Raw genomic sequence first — 21,034 nt, forward strand, 5'->3', positions numbered from 1 at the left:
TCGAAATCATCCTAAATACATATCTACTTATAGGTAGGTAATTATATAGGTTTTTGGGACGCATATTGACGAAAAATCTTTAGTTAAATTGCTGTAGGCATATTTTAATACGCATTAAGGACGTTATCATCATCGTGTAATTTACATTTTGTAACGCATTTTAAGCCGTCATTCTCGATTGTTTTCGCACCCGTCTAATGACAAAGTCGTGTTCCATGATGTTGCCATGAAGCCTCCGTAAAATTAGCATATTAAATACTTACTTCAAGTTTATTTGGGTAGGTACCTATAGCCTACTAACGATCGTTCGCGACAACGATTTTTAACTGACTTCCATAAAAAGTGACAGGTTCTAAATTAGAAGCATAATTTATACGCTACCATCGTAAATAAGTCGCTTATCTTTTTGTCGTTAATGGTGATTGTTAGGCTTTTTACGCACTACATTTGATTCGAATGCGAGAATTGTCATGTAGCGCAGATTTGAGCTCCAGTACTTACCTATCGGTAAAGTATAAATCGCTTTGCGGCACATTCTTGCCGGTAAAGTGGTAACTAGAAACGGTTGAGGAATTCCCAAATCGCCCTTACCGGGACTCGAACCCAGAATCTCCCACTTATAAAACCACAGCACTAACCAGTGGGGTACTCAAAACTGGAGATTTAAAAAAAAAAAGAGGACATGTTTGCGCTTGACAACAATCAATGATGAGGTATATCTAGGTTCAAGCGCTTTTGCCTAGAAAATGCCTATTTACTCTTGCCTTGAAGGTACCTACTCTGTTATACGTGACAGGAAATACCGACAGGACAACGGAAGGATGTTCCGGACCATAGCGGTTCGTATCAGAAACGTGATGAAAATGCTGACGGTTTCTCGCTGTTCTTTGGTAGAACTGAGAACGGTGAAGGAGGAACGTGTGAAGTTCCTGAGTTTACTCTTCAAAGTATATCAGATCCAGAAGACAGATAAGCAAGCGATATTTTGAAGATACAATACAAAGAGCTGAAATGCGTTTACATTGTGGACAGCGCATAAGACAAGGCAAATATGAAGACAAACGTGGATTGCAACTTTAGGGCATAGAAGAGATGCACCCTATTTTACACATTATACGCAAAGAAAACATGAAAACAATACTATGCCTTTTCGCCCAAAGAATTTACGGAAAATCAGCCCGCAAGCTTAGAAACTCCATTCTATGAATTCACCAGTAAATAGGTATGTTACATAAGAGCGTACAAGAAACCGATCGAAGATACGTCAATAGTAACAATTATAGCACATCGGCAACTTTCGAATGCCGCAGCAGAGCGCAATAGGCTGAAGACTGATTGCTTTTAAGATTGCTTTTATACATTGATTTATTTGATGAGACGTGTAGACTTTTTTATTGAAAACAGGTTTGTAATTGAGCGTAACGTACACCTGATAAGTGATGATGCAGCGTCTGAAAAAAGCAGGTTCATAATAGCCTATTTATGGCACAGGTAGATCAATGAGATTTGGCGCAAACTTGCAAATATATCGATGGACATTTGATAAGCCATTTATTCAGTCCATGTACCATTTGGAACCATGGTAGGCGCTTGGCAAATAGATGATGTAAAATGAAAATTCCTTCACCACTATGGGTTACAAACTACTTACTTAGTAGTTGTAGGCAATGCTTTACATGTATGAAGAGTAGACACATACCTAAGCTAGTCTCTAAAATTCCTAATGAAAGAAACCTTTTTTTTAATTTATGGACTAGCGCTTGTCTGCTTGCTGGCAAGTGATGATGTAGCCTAAGATGGAGCGCGGTTGCCTAGAAGATGCCTATTCACTTTTGACTTGAAGATACCCATATTAATATTGGAGGGAAAAACTGATGCTGGAAGGGAGGTACATGTCCTAGTGGTTCGAATTACAAACATGGAGGCAAATTACTTCGTACGTGATCGTGGAATTTCGATTACGAAAGTTAGATTTATCAAAGCCAACCAGTTACATCTAGTTAAGTTTTAAGAATGTTCTTTACTTTAATATTTTTTTGTTTTATAGATTTGTAATAGATACTTAGTAGATGTCAATTATATTGGTATTGTTTTGACGTGACAACGTCTTATAATTCGATAGAGCCGGCTGCACGCACGAATAAACATGACTCATGCGGCGTTACCTCGCTCTGAGGCGTTCCATGTAAGGCGAGAGCGCGGAACGCGCGACAAAGAAGCACAATCGGCCTTTGTTGTCACGTTCAACTATCGTCAGTAAACCGACTTTACAGATAACCAATTTTTTTAGATAGTTTATGGCATTCTTCATACAGGGATAGATATGTTAGTTTTAAAGTAGCATACCTGAGCGTAGCATAGATAAGTGCTAGGCATGGTGGCATAAGCCCTATGGCAATTCTATATTTAGCGTGACCGAACAATAACCTCGACAGGCTACTTGTGGCTTCTCTTGCTAGCGTTTGACCACTTTTATATTTCGAGAAAGTTGTCTTATACTCTCAAATGTTAGTTCAATTGGTATCTACTATCTACAATCTCCATCCGTGCATCTTTTGCCGATAATGAGGCGTAATCTATCGATCCAATAACGTCTATTACTTTGGACGATAGGTGTCAATCAAGACTACCAATATCCGCTAGTATTTCGCCTGAGGGAGAGGTGTTTAGATGAGTTGATAATTAGGATTTCCTAAACTAAGACTTGATAAAAGTCAGTGATTATCTGTTGGTTTTATAAGAATATCTTCTTAACTCAATATAAAAGAAGAAACGACTAATTATAATAAAAAGAAAGCGACAAAGAAAAAGTTTATCATAATAATATGTACCGTAGGTGGAAAGGTGTTTAGAAGAGATGATAATTAGGATTTCCTAAGTCAGTGATTATCTGTTGGTTTCATTAGAATATCTTCTTAACTCAATCGAAAAGAAGGAACGACTATAAGAAAAAGAAAGTGGCAAAGAAAAAGTTTGTCATAATAATATGTACCGTAGGTATGTGATATTACAAAGAGACAAGAGTAAACTCATTGTGTGTTTTACATAACTTACCGGTGTTTAATGTAGAGAGTGCATACAAGCAAGGCAAGAGGGCTATACTCAATACTGTACCTATTCCAAAATCAAGATCAAATACTATGACGGTACCTAACTGAGCCCTAGAAGGGAATGGGTTATAATCCGTCAGGGCCTTATTAGGCACTATTTAATAAACTTGAAAATGGTACATATTTGTCCAAAAATGTAAATATTGTCCCATCGCGTTTGTCAGTACCATCTAAGTCGGACCCGTTGGGGCTTTACCAAACAGATAATAATTGTCGAATTGTCATCTGTTATAAATTGTACTGTTAACAAAGCCCATTCGTATGAATAAATACTACCCATTGTAATAATTATTGTCGTAACTCGTACTGTAGTCGTACCTGTCCAAATAAAAGATTTCCGATTTGGAAGAGAAAGGCAACTTATAGCAAATTATAGAGATTGTTAAAATGAACGCGACAATTTTTAAGCCAACTAACACTGACGTTTCATTTCTTGTGTTTTTGGCTCTTGCATACATTACAATGAGTTCTACCCCGGAGGCTTGATAGTCCATTAAAAAATCATTATACCTAATTTAGAGTTAAGTAAAAGTTTCAAGGCACGCTGACAGACATACGGACGTTCACGGAATTTTAAGTAGTATTATAGTCTCGCCCGTCCGGTAAAACCGGGTGTTTTGTCAAATAAAACCTAATTTTTTCTTTATTTTGTTGAATTTTGTCGATTTACATGATAACCCTGATGTCGGGTAGGTAGGCAGGTACGTTGTTGAATTTTAAATTGTAGATTTAAGCTTGACATTCAAAACTAAGGGGAATTTTAATTATAGTACAAAAACTCGTTATTTTAAAACCCGATATCTGCCTGTTTCTCTGTATTTTTGTCCTTATCGTGGCCTATTTTGTCAAAATTTAGTACCTAGAGACGGACTTATACAATTTTTTATTCCGGAAAAGCCTGAATTTATAGACGAATATATAACACCCACATACATAGGTATCTGTACCTATGTATGTGGGTGTTATACATTCTCAAAAACCTAGTTTACGTTTAGTTAAATATTTTAATATTGCCGACGACGGATAAATATCGAATGGGAAGTTTAGAGTTCTTCCACTTAGAAATTAATGTGTTATATATTTTTATCTAAAAGTAACCGTTACTTTTAATTATTCATCACCAAGTGTATTTTAACTTCAGGTTATTTTTGTTTCTATTACTAAGTAAATAAAAAAGAAACGGCGCGCTGCATAATTCAAGAGGAAGATAAACGTATCAAAAGAGATTTGACAAGTTATAATTTTATGACAGTAAACGCTTGGTTCATGCAGTGCGTAAAATAAAAGTTCGGCATAACCTTAATCACATTATGAAAAGACTGCACCATCAAGAAACATAAATAAACGATTTAAAACAACAAATATACGGCTAAGAAACCAGTATAAATCTTACCTAAGTATTCGTATATTGCGAGAGGTTATTCAAGAATGATGTCTTTATGAACTTTGCCCAAACTTTGCCTTATTTACATAACGTAACGATGAACTCATCACATTAAACATTTCATAAAAAGTTATGAAGGCCTTTTAACATTAAAGCAATACCAAGGAATTTGCCTAACATCAACAGCGAAATTATGTATTCAGAACTTATTACAAAAATATCTGTTTATTACCTATATTTAAATTGAATTCTTTCCACACTATGCAGATTATTTCGAGACTAGATGATATTTATTTCAAAATATTTTAAGCCATTGATAACAGTGTCAGAAGGGGTTAAAAATGTTACGAAAGATGTCAAATAACAATAAGCAATCAAGGAAATAGATTACAATATTTAACATGGCCCCATATTATCGTAGGTGGATGTATTTTTCGGTCAAAACTTCTGTTAGAAGATCCCACAGACCATGCTGATTGATTAGATAGCTCAAAACCGAAATCGATGAAGAAGTTGTCTAAGTTAGGCCAGGATACACAAAGAGTTGTTGTGCCGATGATGATGATTGATGTTTTAAAAAAATCTGAGCTTTATGCAGCGCGCTGCAACGTTACCCGTGTTTAAGCAATAGTTCAAATAAAAAATATCTTTATTAACCGAACAGGTACCTATAGCAAATAATTAAGGTAGGCGCAAACCCAGATGCATAGTCTTGCAAAAAGTTTAGACTTCGCAACGAATTGCATTTACTAACGCTTGATAACCCGTAAGAAATCGTAGAGAAATAATATGATAAGCAATAAATATAAGTCTCCAAGCGACCGTTTTGTTGCGCTCCAAATGATAAAAAAATAATAAAATTTGCAACAATTTGCCAAATCATACCGCGTTTATGATTGCAACAAGAAGATAAGTGGATGTTATTTTTATGTTTAAACCTCTCATTTATTTTTTTGCTCATTGGTAACAAAAGAAGCTGTCGTTTATGTAGCTTCTCCTTTTGACTTGAATTAAATAAAATGTCTGTACTATAAAAAGGAGCCTACTTTCAAACTTTCAAGGTACCCCAGTACAGCGGGTTGATAAATCAGTCACTCAGGAAAGGTCTCTTATGCGTTTTTTTTTTAATTCATTATAGGCAAGCGCTTGACGACAATCACTCCTGATGAAAAGTGATGATGTAGTCTAAGATGGGACGCGTTTACATAGAAGATACTTATTCACACTTGTTTTAAAGATACCAGAATTGTAATTGGTAGGAAACACAGATCGCTGAAGGGAATTTCAAACCTTAGCCATGCGTATGAGGAATGATAACACAAAACGTTTCGTATAGAATATAAAATGTACCTACCTGCTTATGATTATTTTTTTAATTTATAATAATATATACTCATTTAATTATATAAATAATAATAATATTATAAAGGCATATCTTACAAATGGGAGAGCTCGTATTCGCGATTCAATTTTTTAAGACGAACGTGTTCATCAGACAGTGAAAGTTAAATCATCTCACACTATGATTACTCCACTCATTATATTATTATGCGTTTTATTCACTTTTCATCAAATTACTCTCATGTATAGTTTTTCTTACATACGCATCAATTAATAAATAATTATTATAACCGATCACATCATAATAAATTATGAAGTTATCGGCTGAGTTATCGATCTTTATGGATCGCGATGATTTTCATTTACTAGTACCACAGAATTATTTAATAGTACTTGCTTATACTTTGTGAATAAACTTTATGTGAATGTCCATTATATTTTTGTCCGTTACAATAATGATATTTGCGCATTTTGAAGCTATTTTTACTAATGATAATTTTGTATTTTTTTAATTTTGTCTTTTTATAATAGTAGTATATTATATTTATTAATTTCACTCGTTGATTGATGTAATAAAATTGTGACGTATAACCAAATTAAAATATGCACATTTACTACAATTTATGTTGATTACGGTTGTGACCTTGTTTAATATTGAATTTTCGTTAGTTTGTGGATTTCGTGATTTGAATACTAAATTAATTTTATTATTTCCAGATTCGTGAGGCGGAATCCAGTTTGGTGTGTACACTCTTTATGATTTGACATTTAAATTATACCTACCTCTGTTTCTATCGAGATCACGATGTGGTGTTAGTTATTTATTAACAGAGTTAACAGGATGTCGTTCTGATTAAAATGTTTTTCTGTCAGGCCTAATTATCTGATTTAGTGTACCTATACGTAAAAGACTAGAGAAAAATGTTTTGATCTTGGACCATTCGTTGATGATCGGATACTTAGATAACTATCAGTGAAATTAGTTCAGAACATATAATTCCATCTACTTTTCAAATATAGTGAAAACTAGGGCAGAAATATGCCCACATCAAAGACGACACCATAGCGTCAGGTGGGCGAGTGTACCTATAGGTATATTAGGTATAAGTATTTATAACACGTAGAGAAAGTTTCGAAAAGGTGTTAGAAATATGATTTTGGCTTTAGAATAAAATTCAAACCAACATTTATTAACTTTTGTTGACCATTATGTCATTCTCAAGCTATTTCACAGCTTGGTCTACAAATTGTGATAAAATAGTTAGCGTTTTTCACACTTTTGCCGTAGACGGTTCCCACCAATTTATTATTATGTCATAAGCTATAACTCCTAACATGCATGTGGAGTCATACAAAGTTTAGTCGAAAACGTGTGAAATATAAACAGAGAAAGTTATTTAACAATTACTGGTTACTTTACTATACAGTACAGTAAATTGTAGTAAATTTGGTAGAACCTTGGTTGACAAAACCAAGGTTCTACCAAACAGAACTTTTATCGAGAAGATGATTTTCTCGCTCAAGATACGTGCAATCAATTGATAATTCCGTGTCAATAAAAGAGATAAACATATTAAAAACTCTCTCTTCATTAGTTTGTTTCAGCAACAAGAGCTATAAAAGAAAAGCTCGCTCGGTGACGATCTCTTGGCGGTTAAAAGACTCGCGCAGTTTGCACAGGATGACGGGTGATTACTCGCCTGTCGCACTCGCACACTCGCTCATAGTCAGAGACAATTCATTACTTATAAATTATCTCTGCTCATAGCCCAGCAACAAAACAATTCCAACTACACACTCGCTTCTCATTAACTACCTAACCTACCTACCAACTCGTTACTAGGTTTTAGCTGAACTCGCTTATCGTCAGCAATCGGACAACTGCCTAAATCAGAAACCTAACATTAAACGATCTGTTTCTTCTTTAATAAAATCATACGTACATACAAACGCCATTGAAATTTTAAGATAAAATTTTAAAGCTGAGTAAGTTAAACTCAACATAGTCGTAAACATGTTTACGACTATGGAACTCTACTTTCCGACACAACTGCGCTGATAAACTAATCCTTGTTGACACTGATAACCACACGTTAGGAAGGGAGGTAGGTGTAATAAATACTACAGTAGGTAAGTATATTATCCATAGTATATGCCATACCAGCTTATTCCCGCGACTTGGTTCGGATGTAAGAGGATTTTTAAAATCCCGTGGAATCTCTTTCTCTCTCGGGGATAAAAGTATTCTTCGTCCTTTTCCAGGATACATATCAAATACCATTTTTTTTATTGACGGGGGGGGGGGGGAAATCCGAAGAAAACCGATTTCTTTTCGGAGAGATCAGGCATTTCTACCCACTAAAACTACTCAGAAGCTCCGGAAACTATATTTTGTGAACCCGTGCCTATATCTTGCGCGATGTCCATTGGGCTCATCATGTACCTACTCCCCATGAGGCCTGATCTCATGCACCTTGCGTGTAGGAACGACAAGTTCTACCACAGCAAGCTGCCATCTTCCCAGACTTATCAATACCCGCTACGCAAATAAGTCAGAATCCAGATGTTTCACTAGTCAGGGCGGCGATAACCTCATTCTCAATTACCCTTTCTATACAACATTCTGAATTGCCAAGCACGTCCTGATTAATTGTCTTTCTACCGGTCTCGCAGAGGTTCATTACTTAATCTAGTCCCAGAACATCGCCTCTTAAAATAGAAGCCATGTTAATTCTCAAAACAGGCAAGGTCGTGTTCAGTAAACGTGATTATCATTAATGGGTAATTAACCGCCATACCTCGAATGCTAAGCCACTACGTTAATGGAATAATGTTTGTCCGTACATTAGCGCTGAATGCGATTTGCCTTGATGTCGGCCAATTTGAGCGATTTTAGGTAAATAAACAAGATTTTTAATCAGTGACTAATTTTCATCAAGCGTTTACTTTATTAAATGTTTACTCGAATGAAATTTAAGATCGATATTTTTTTCGAATTTCAAAGTTTGTAAGCGTTAAATTATACAAGTGTAAATTAAATATTTATAACGCCCCTGACAAGTGAATGTTACAATAACTAGAAAAGAGCCTGATAACTTTCAAACGGCTGAACCGATTTTCTTGGATTATAGCTAAGAACACTCTCGATTAAGCCACCTTTCAAACAAAAAAAACTAAATTAAAATCGGTTTATTAGTTTAGGAGCTACGATGCCACAGACAGATACACAGGTCAAACTAATAACACCCCTCTTCTTGGGTCGGGGGTTAAAAATTAGGCCTTTAATCTACATGTAAAAGAATGTTAGTAATTAAAATAAAGTAATTGTTTTCTGAAGAGCAGATCTAGCATAAAACTGCAAGAACATAAGTAATAATGAAGAGTCTTTTATACTCAGTTTAATTTATCGATTAGGTATATGCGTGAAACTTTTCTAAGCGGCCTTGCTTAGTTTGCAAGTGTTGGAATGTGTGATAATGAATATAAAATTATGCAAACTGTAGTATATATATATATTTACTACTATCACATACAAAACTCGTATTGCCGCTAAATTACGGGTATGTATTTTCCCACTGCTACCAATCGTAGGAAAATAGAACAATGGCAAGGAAGCAATAAAGTCGTTTCACTGTTGATATTCTCGAAAGGGAAATGCGTATCATCGTAAAAACCGATTGCATATTACTCTATGTGGCCTACCCAGTGGTGTACCTGCACTCCGTATAAGCGGTAAAACACTGCTTACCTCTTATTAAAAAAGTTACCAAACTATAGGTACCCATAACACAGAAGACTTTGAAGCATGCCTTTAAAGTTATCTTGATTTTTGTTTTATTTCACTGTCTTATGTATTCATTTCATTTCCTGTCTTATGTATCTGTGTAGTAGGTAGGTCATCGTCATCTCAACCCATCACCGGCCCACTATTGAGCACTGGTCACCTTTTAGAATGAGTAGGACTTAAACCATAGTCTACCATGCTTCAAACATGGACTAAACATACATACGTTGAGAACGTAATGGAAAACTATCAGGCATGCAGGTTTCCTCACTTTATTCATTAGTTTGAATCAACTAAAAATGATTAACAGGGCTCTCTCGTCACTCGTTTCCACTCGTTTCATACAATCGTAGTTCCAATTTCATTTGAATATTAAGCAAGCAAAGTCCATGAAATTTTGCAGACATATTCTAGAAACTAATATCTATGTCTGTGGTTTTCCAGATTTCTGTTAAAATATTCGGTTTCAAAGTTATGCGGTCTTAAAAATTTTCATACAAATCTTTGAGCCCCTGTAATTTTAAAACTACATATTTTTAGAAAAATCTAAAACACCACAGACACAGATATTAGTTTCTAGAATATGTCTGCAAAATTTCATGGACTTTGGTTGCTTAATATTCAAATGAAATTGGAACTACGATTGTATGAAACGAGTGACGGAGAGAGCCCTCTTAAAGCTAACTACTCATGCGGAGACATCCTAAAAACAATGTGAATGAATTGATATGATACCCGTACAGAAGGCCGGGAAGTTTATATCGTTGGACTAATAAGTTAGCCAAGCGTGATGCAGGCGAACGCGTAAGAAATTATATCTTACCTAGCTACTAGTTTAAGAAAGTCATTTAATATAAGTATACAACTAATAGGTAATATTATTCTTTTTAAAACCTTCTTTGGTCGTATAGTGCCCTTTATTTCACTGATATGAATATTTTAAAGGTTCTTATAACTGTAGACTAATATGATTTCTGTTTTATCTGCTTGCGAAGACTGAGGTATTTTCAGTCTTCAGTGCACTTGTAAATGACTTCGTCTACAAAGTCGTTTAATATTCTCTGCTGAAATCCAATCCCTTAAAGATTTTTGTATAATTTTTATAAAAATCGAGTAGTAATTGTAATTTGTAGTAAACCGTAACAGACAGTGGGTACCTATAGTATATAGTAACGTATATACACTCGTTACTAGTAGAGAATTGCTTTCCTGTCATATTAGTATATTTTGTCACATGAACCTCGTTCTGCTATCTAAGTACATCTATACATAAAATTACGTATAACATGTGTAGTTAGTAGTTACTATAAAACTTACGATCTAGGCTTCGAAACGTCTATATCAACGCATTGTTCATAGTTTAAAGTTAATAAACTTGATTTGAACTTGATTTATGAACTCTATAATGCTGGCAGAATTTATCTTTTCGCATCTATATCTATACCTACTTATTTAGAGTTTTATACCATTTTTTGCGCTAACTGCCAGTGTCGTAAGCTCACAATGACTGGATTCGCTATGGTGGAACTCTTATACAATCTGTCTGTTTTTGGGTACTTTTTCTGCTAAATCACGAGTCACCGGTTAAATACTTTCTAAGGTAATGAAAATTTTGACAGTTCACTTTTTTTAGAGCTTCACTTTCTCTATTTGTTTCAACCGATTTTTCAATTAAAACATGTCAGACGTATGGAACTTTGTTCACGAATTTCGATCGATTATGGGTTCGATCCCGGGCACGCATCTCTTACTTTTCAAGTTATGTGCGTTTTAAGAAATTAAATATCACTTGCTTTAACGGTGAAGGAAAACATCATGAGGAAACCTGCATACCTGAGAGTGCTCCATAATGTTCTCAAAGGTGTGTGAAGTCTGCCAAGCCGCACAATGGCCAGCGTGGTGGACTATGGCCTAACCCTTCACATTCTGAGAGGAGACCCATGCCTAGTAGTGAGCCGGCGACGGGTTGATCATGATGATGATTATGTAAATTTATTTAATTCATATTACCTTTTTCCAAAATAATTTACACTGCAAACCCAACCTGTTCGCAATTACTTCACATCTCACTTTCTTTAACATTCACGCAATGTAGTGAAAACAATTGATTTGTCAGTCTTCATATTGGTATGGACAGAGGCGTGCAAGGTACACTTTCTCTAATTTCATTTCAAATAATTTCCACTGTTCGAAGAAAGCTAATTTCCACTGTTCCTTTTTACTGATTTCGCTTTTGTTTCTAATTAAAATCAATGCAAAGTATTTTGTTAATCTGTACTACGAGTAATAATAAAAATGCGAAAGTTTGCCTGTCTGTTTGTTACCTTTTCACGGCTCAACCGTTGAACCGATCGATCTTGACAAAATTTGGTAGCTTGCATCCAGGAGACGGACATAGAATATTTTTTTATGAATTTTGAATTTCGAATATTTAGGTGCGTATATTTTTATTTCGGTTATGTAATATGTCTGAAACCTAATATATTTTTAAACTCATTGTTTAAGTAGCAATTTTTTAATTTCCTCAAAATCTAAATAACACAGAATAAAAGTAGTCCCTCTTAAATTTTAATTATTTTAGGTATTTCTGGTCCACCAGTTTCTGGTCTAGCAAACTAGAAAAATGTAATGAAAAGTTAAAATATGTTTCAACGGTTCAATGCTTTCGCCTGCAGTTGAGTAAGTTTTTTCGAAACCGGTGGGTGTGGCTGGCACGTTAGTGCAGGTTCCATTCTCGATCGCGTGCCTCATGTTTTGAGTTTTTGTGTTGTTCATTTTTTGTTACTCCATCGGGATGTTGTGATCTTTCCAGTTCTTTTTTTTTCTTTTTTTAAGGCTTACGAAGTTTTTTGAATGCTTCCCGGGATCAAATTTAAGTAGGATCGTGATGGAATTTTATAATGGATGCTTAAACTTTATCGCTTTTAGAGTTGTGGAATGCGGGGTTTTTACATAGTATGGATTAATTCGATTATTTTTTAATGTTTCTTTTCCGTTGAATTTTCGAGGCATCCATTTATCGAATAATGTGGAGTTGGACTCCATAAGGAGTTGTGGTTTCACATTTTATAATTGTTCCACTAATTATTTATTAGATATTTTATATTTCTCAGGTTTGTCACGTATGACGTAGATATTGTAGGGTACAATGGTTTACCCATTTAATAATTTTTTGACAAAACGATTAATAATGATACCTAAATGGCTAGACAAAATAAGCGCCAGATAGATTAACTAAAACATTTAGATTTTAGATGCTATTTTGCCCTAGATGAAGCCCGTATTACATACGATATTGAAAACGACACATTAACCAAATGTTGAGAGCGAATAAGTAGGTACTTGAACCCTATTTGTTTGAAAGCAAAAAAAAAAAAAATTTCGGTAGATATTTCTCGATTTTAATAAATCGTTGTTTGACTTTAAGTAACCAAAGCAATGTCGATTTGTAAGGCATTGGCCGACTTAGTTATACCGGAATCCAGTTACCAGTTACCAGGAATCGATTCTTCCGAAAAATCGAAGTAAGCGCTTACGTAATCAAATGAACGCCGAGCGTTTCCAGTTTTCAACGATGCTTTATTCAAGCTGACTGATTGTACGAACTAGTAAGTTGCTACAAATTAATTGCTAAAGACATAGGTACTTATAGTACTTTGGGAGTTTTGAATAACCTCTAATCTAGTCTTCTGATGGGAGGCTTCGATCGTGGTTATTTATCATTTAACACACGATCGCCAAGCGACTAAGCGTTTCAGTACTATTGACTGATTAGGGGACGTACTGATTAGGGGATATGGATTTCATAAAAACTGTCACAAACCATCCAAGTTAACCCGCTTTTATTTACTGGATCATCACTTATCACCAAGCGAGATCACAATCAATGGCTAATACTTGTCTCTGAATGAAAATAATGCCTTTAATATCAATAGATACAATTAAATGTTTTCTAACCCAAACATTTATTTGTTTAATAAGAATTTAATTGATATATCCATTGTGCATTCACGTCAACATAATTTGTAAGTATAAAAAGAGATTGCTCAAGAATTTAAAGCTGGTTGTGATGTTTAAAGATCTATAGAATACTTCTAGGCCTTTGTCATGAACAGACCGGCCTTCGGGCCCTCACATTCACTTGTGACTTGTACCTAGTTCAGAAGAGCTATCGCACACGACCGACCGATAATGAATACGTAGTCGGTGTTATAAAAACCCGTGACAACAATTGTCGCTCAAATCCCCAAAAAGGTCGCAAAAATTGGACTTTTGACAAATCATACCTCTTACTATTTCTATTGCTTTATTATTTAGAACAATTTGATACCTAGAACATCATCCACGTCGATTTGCTTTTTTAAATTCCTGTGAGAATTTCTTATTTTCCGGGATAAATCATATCCAATTTCTATCACCTAATCTCCTAATGTTCCTATCTTTGTGTTAAATCTCATCAAGATCGGTTGATCTGTTAAAGAGTGACAAGGCAACAGACATTCAGATAGACAGACAAACAGACAAACTTTCAAAAAAATTAATTATAATATTAGTATGGCTGGATTCTGTACATAGCATACGAGGCACCAAATAATATGGTTTTGACCATCCGTAGTTTTGACCAGTGAAATATGATTTTATAACAACTCATAACGCATAGTTGTGTCGTCGAGTCGGCGTAAAATGTCTGATTTTACGCCGACGGCGCTTTTCATTGTTTATAGACGGCTTTTTCTCTTTTTCTTCTTCTTCGTCGTAACACTCTTGGCAGAGCGGTCGTGGTCATCACGAAGCAACGTCTTTAAGGGCAGATGTTATATGACTCACGAACATTCGCCACTTCTCCCTGTTGGCCGACAGCCTAGTACACTCGTGCAAGGGAATAGACGGCTGGTGTTGGTTAAAAATCGGTCATAGAAGTCTCAGACAAAAACCGGTTGTCTGTGTCACTCTTTATTACGCTAAGAGATCGTGACTGCTAGATTTGTTGCAAGCACGCTCGTTGAATTCGATCACCGCCAAAAATATTATTTTTTCGTTCAATTTCGGCAATAATAGTAAATTAAAGCAATAGTTTAAGGTCAAGAGGACTATTAGAAATCTAAGTGTAATTAAATTCGATACGATTTTCTAAAATTAATATTTTTTCCTTGCCTAGAGAAGGTAAATGCCTTCTTTTATGGATACCAAATAAAACAAGTGCATTTTTTATTTTACCCCATACCCCGCTTGGTATAGTTATCTTACTTTGAAAATCGAAAATACTAGTTATTTGTTCATGAACATTTTAATTATTTTTGTAATGTAACCCCAAATTCACGGTTTTCGAATTTTTTCCTTTACTCTACCTACTTGCCTCACTTTCAAGACACAAAGACGGACAGACAGATAGACAACAAAGTGCTCCTATAAGGGTTCTCTTTTTCCTTTTGAGGTACGGAACCCTAAAAATGCATACTGTGAGTGTAAAAGAATTAGTTATGCCGTCTGTGAAGTTGTGATACTTATGGCTGAATTCAGTAAAATGTGAAACTTGCACTAAATGACGTAAGCTTAGCGGTCGCAAGCTCTCACTCTATATCGCTTATTTACTATTCTCTAATTAGCAAGTACATTCTAACAACGCGACGGCTTTACGCATGTAAAAATGCGGCAGTCGTTTGTGGTTTTAACAGTGTTTTTTTTACATAGGAACCTACTAGGTAGTGTGTGGTTTTCCTTTTTTTTTCTTGCAAGGTAGGTTATACTAAACGTTAAAATTTTGTTGTATCAATAGCTTGATGATATACCTACTTCGTCTTTCGCGATTGAGGTTTTTCAAAATCCCGTGGAAACTCTTCGTTTTACTAGTACAAAACGTAGTCTATGTCTGTCTCTAGGATGCAAGATATCTCTGTATTAATCTGATTTAGGTTTTCGAAAATCCCGTGGGATCTTGATTTTTCCAGGATCAATAGCTGTTCTTCTGCGAATTTCCTCGTTCCCCATTTTATCCCTGAGAGCGATACCCAAAATAGCTCGTTCGTTTAACTTAAAATAAATTATTTAACAGAATAAACTGAAACAAGCAGCAGTTTATCAAAGCATCGCTTGTCTAGAACATGTTTCGTTCTAAGCGGTGAATTGTGATTATCGCAACCTTGTTAGTTGTTACTTTCGCCAAGGCGATAGGTCGAGCTATCTCGAGGCAGAAAATTACCACAAACAGGTATAACCTCATTTCACCGTCTATCTCTTAAGCTACTAGTTAGCCGGTATATTATACCTTGTAGTATTAAATTAAAAGGCCGCCGCCAATATAGACATTTTCTTTATGAGGCACTACAATATAACAGTCCGTTCCTACTTGTCCTCTGTCGGGCCCGGATTTTAATCGGATGTTCCAGTGGCAGAACCTTTTATATGAGTATATGAACTATGAAGCTATTCACATATTTTGTCTAAAACCGATTTTTTGTTAAAACGTTTACACCACACATCTTTGCTTCCCAAAAGTAATTCAAGAGCATTTTATACTAAAAACAAATAAAGAATGCCGTGCGCTAATAGGTACCTACTCAAAAATCTGGTGACATTTAAGATGACCCAGCGGCTACAGATAAAACAAGGGTTGCCGTAACAACTTGATGCACTTATCCGCATTGCTATCACGTAATAAAACATACATGTGAAAAAATTCGCCACTTTCTTTTTATTATTCGCCGTAAATGCCGGATTATTTTACTTGTTACGAGGGTGATTGCACAAAATGACTCCGCGAACTACTGCGAATATTATACAAAGTTGCATATACGAGTAACATTGCAAGTGAGACTTTCACTGAATTTTCCTTTACTCGTGTCTTCTCTAACTAATCACACTAATATTATAAAGGCGAAAGTTTGTATGTGTGTGTGTGTGTGTGTGTGTGTGTGTATGTTTGTTACTCCTTCACGCAAAAACTACTAGACGGATTTGGCTGAAATTGAGAATGGAGATAGATAATATCCTGGATTAGCACATAGGCTACTTTTTATCCCGGAAAATCAAAGAGTCGGGATTTCAAAAAACCTAAATCCACGCGGGCGAAGTCGCGGGCATCGGCTAGTATTATAATATGCGAAAGTGTGTATGTCAGACTATCTTTAACTTTCATGGCTCAAGCGCTGAATCGATATTGAAGATATACTATATTTATGAAGACGGACATAGTCTATGTTTTAATCCACAAGAAAAATAAGTCCCACTCTGAAAAAATCAGTCAAGTACGAGTCGGACTCACACACGAAGGTTTATTAATTACTAGCCGATGCCCGCGACTTCGCCCGCGTGGATTTAGGTTTTTCAAAATCCCGTGGGAACTCTTTGATTTTCCGGGATAAAAAGTAGCCTATGTGCTAATCCAGGATATTATCTATCTTCATTCTGAATTTCAGCCAAATCCGTCCAGTAGTTTTTGCGTGAAGGAGTAACAAACATACACACACACACACACACACATACAAACTTTCGCCTTTATAATATTATATAGTGTGATTTATTATTGTTTTATTAATTAAATTCAACGTAGGCACTAAAAAAGGATTTTTTGGTAAGATGGAATTAGTTAAGGGACGTAAGTTTGGTATTTGGGCTATCAGGGCACGCTTTACCTATGTGTTTTAGGATTTCACTCTCTCATCGACGCGATCCTCAAAAATTTCATTTGAGCGAAGCCGGAGCGGGTCAGCTAGTTTCTTATAAACATTAGAATCAATTTTGTTTAGCGCTAGATAAGAGAATGTCTGCGAAAAATGATGATAAACTGACGTAAGTTTGTGTCCATCATCGATGCTTATAAGCCAAGACAACTTTTCCTTTCCTATTATGTACTATCCTAGCTGGCCTTTGCCTATGATTTCTTCCGCATTTTTCCACCTGCTCTCAATGGTGAACTACTATTACTTCTTTACACTACTATCGATAATACTGACCGAATCTCAACGTACTAGACTAGCTATAGAAATATTATTATAGTGCACAAGTTTGTGCGCAAATACTGTGCGTTGGGATTTGGGACGACTGTTTTATGGGGTTTGCAAGTGAAGTACAGAAGTCTATACCAAATTAGGAACTCACTTGATTGTTTTTTTTTTTTTTGGTTTTTTTGTTACTCTCTTGTAACTTCTTAATCTGAACGTTGGCGTTAACAAATGCAACACAGTTTTTAACTACTGCAGTTTGCTACCGTTCCATAGTTTTAAGGCACCAATGTCCCTTATTGGACACTAGAGAATGCCCGCGGCTTCGCCCGCGTGGATTTTAGTTTTGTTTACATCCCGTAGGAACTCTTCGATTTTCCGGGATAAAAAGTAGCCTACGTCCATCCCCGGGATGTATCCCAAGTCTGTACCTTTAATTAAAATCGGTTCAGCAATTGGGCCGTGAAAACGTAGCAGACAGACAGACATACAGACAGGCGGACAGACACACTTTCGCATTTATAATATTAGTATGGATAGGTCTCTTGCAGGGATTTCCACAATCCACGATCTATTTTCGGTTACCATTGCCAGTTTCATCTAGTGCCTCCTTGCGATTCGTCTGATTTACTTACTAGTATTAACCCATCTAGTATTTTGTTGTTACTCGTTGCCAGAATAAAAGTATCCTTGAGCAGTAGGTACCTATGTCAAGAGAGAATATTGATTGAATACAGAATTGCGAAACACCACTGACCTCTACTGATACAAGTACGCTGGACCTGCGATTGCCGACCTGTTTTTGAAGCAACTTGATTAACGCCATTTTGGTGCTGATAGCAGCAGTGAGCGTCATGTAAGCGTACTCAGAACAAAGGCCTCATTCGCACGAGAGCTTTTTTTAACGTCCGTTAAAAAAGCGTTCAAATAGTACAAATGCATTCCCAAGTATTTGTTTACACGTCAACGCTTTTTTAACGCGCACTTTGTATTTTCAGCGCAACGCCGGCTTTTAACGCTCGTGCGAATTAGGGCTTAATGATAATGACAAATTTATCATTACTAGATAAAGTCAACACGAAGAACATTTGACACAGTGTCAATTTTAATTCCCGTTACGCTCGATGGGGCTCTTCGATTCCGAACAAAATATAACTGATATTTTGTATGGCACATCTTTTCCAGCGTAGGTACTTGTATGTATATATCCATTTCTGCGCAAAATACCATGATAGTCAATTAGTTGTCATAGTAGCTTAGCTATTGGTCTGCGTTTATAAACATGCCATTGTTCAGAGACTGGGCGCCCTCCAATCAAGGTGAGTTGGTTGAGTGACCGGTTACATTCCATTTAAGTCATCGACTATTTTCGTTTGTATATCAACATATATTATTATCTACTGATTGAATCTCTACAAGTTCTAGATACTTTTACTTGAATAGCTAGAATTTACAATATTTTATTTAATACAATAGCTACGGTGTGATGCTATGCCTACTATTGGATTAATTCTACGCGTCTCTCTAAATTAGGTGGATATATTCCTGATCTTTATCATTATGTGTGTGTACTGTTTCTATACAAAATTCATATGCAAAAGTTAATATTTAATAGTATTTTATATAATATTATATTTTATTGACTTACCGTCTCTATTCCTCTGTAAATATCGCATAATATAACACGCAAAAAGTCGTGGGTAAGACTCCCATACTCATATAACCCGATATCCCTGCTATGGTATCAGATTATCGGCAATTTATTGTGATCAAAAAATCTTATCCTCCATATCTCGCAACCGCAACTTCTTAGTATCCACCATCAAGTTACGCTGTTGGTGGCTTCTTCCTGGAAGACCTAATAAGTAAATACAAGTACCTATATCATGGCAAATGCACGTAACACCTCTCAAATTAGTGAAGTTACGCCAACTAAAACTATTTGCGTACGAACGCTAAAATATCTAGTATAGACGTAACATTCAATATTATGTAAGACATTTCTAGGGTCTTGGCCCCTTTACTATCGTTTTTCATACTGAGAAAATAGTACTACTGCTACCTTTTATTGTTTTAATAGATTTTGCCTTCGGTTTCGTGAGTTAAATGGAAGCAGTAGATTAGTGCCGATCGAACCTTCGGATTCGGCTTTGGCTTTGGTCACGTCTAGCGGTCCAGTTCACCAAAAACCACCTTCGGTCAAGATTAGGCTGAAACCGAAGGTTCCCTGAAATTGAATGAACTGTTACGAGTGTACGATAACGTAATTAGACACGACGCGTGGGGGGGTGGCCATCACAGTGTTTTATTTATGACAAGCTCAGCAAGATAACAGTCAACATAAACTTTAAAAAAATGTATAAGTAATCACCTTTAACCAAAATTTAACTGAATTTCTTAGGGTCATTAAACCTTCGGCTCCATAATATTACTTATTCATAATTTGAAATTTCGACATTTTCAACAATCGGTCCAGAGTATAATGATATTCTTGTGAGGCACACGCCAACACACAACCCCTAAAGTGTGAACAAAAAGTGCGTCTTAGAATTATAAGCTAGATATAGGTACCTACATTTACATAACTTTCCTGTAAGTATTCTTATGAATGCAAGTCTTAAAGGTGCCCACGCACTCGAACTGAATTGTAACTGAACTGTGCGCGTCGCGGCAGCGCCCCGCACGATATTCTCTCCAGCCGCGACGCGCGGCAGTGATGCGCTACGCGGTACGCGCGTCGCGGCTGGAGAGAATATCGTGCGGGGCGCTGCCGCGACGCGCACAGTTCAGTTACAATTCAGTTCGAGTGCGTGGGCACCTTAATGCTTCTGTCGCCATCCATTATTTGATATCAGCAACTTTCACACGTGCCGGCGTGCCGGTGTTAATGGAAGTATTAATCTCGATAAAAGTTAGCTGTTTTCGTTTTTGGATTTGTATGTATAAAGTATAAGCTTTATCAGTGAGAAATTCCAAAATATTTTCCATGTGTGGCCATTACCGGCAAACTATCTCTCTCTCTTTATACTTATGCACTTTGTTTGGAATACAATACTTACAGCAAATTAACATTAACAACAATAATATATTGCTTGGCTTCTTATATATTTAGCTAATACAGCCTGTTAATTATTCACTCATAATGAGTTCCCACACAAAAAAAGAATTAACCCAGTAAATTAAAATAAAAGTATGTAATTGTAAAATGGCAAAAATATATTTAAATACAAAATTATACCCATTAAGTATCTATTTTTTTTTTTCAATTCTTTCAGGTTTATTATGAACATTAACGGATCTCAGTGTAATTCCTAAGCAGGAACGTATTGGGACAGTATGAACAAGAGATGTTTAAGTGAGATATAGTAATTATGAGCTTCCACTAGCCCAAACCTTGCTTGGCAGGAAAATTCCTAGGAAAATCCATTTAGTACTTAATTTTTTATAAATGAACACTCAAAAGTATACTTACCTC

At 35.8% G+C, this 21,034-nt stretch overlaps 1 protein-coding gene across 5 annotated transcripts in view; it reads left to right on the forward strand.

Annotated features, from left to right (window-relative positions):
* Positions 1 to 21,034, forward strand: part of LOC123870882 (zinc finger CCCH domain-containing protein 13) — a 76,034-nt gene that overhangs the window by 6,659 nt on the left and 48,341 nt on the right. For 3 of the 5 annotated variants that reach the window (XM_045914362.1, XM_045914368.1, XM_045914365.1), the window contains exon 2: positions 6,553 to 6,576. The exons of 1 other annotated variant lie outside the window; for it this stretch is intronic. The gene's annotated coding sequence lies outside the window, so the exon portion shown is untranslated. Of the gene's footprint in view, positions 1 to 6,552; positions 6,583 to 21,034 lie in introns of all 5 variants that reach the window. One more of the 5 variants, XM_045914363.1, reaches the window with a different exon arrangement.

This window comes from Maniola jurtina, chromosome 13, assembly GCF_905333055.1.
Source record: "Maniola jurtina chromosome 13, ilManJurt1.1, whole genome shotgun sequence".
In the NCBI taxonomy this organism is placed as follows: domain Eukaryota; kingdom Metazoa; phylum Arthropoda; class Insecta; order Lepidoptera; family Nymphalidae; genus Maniola; species Maniola jurtina.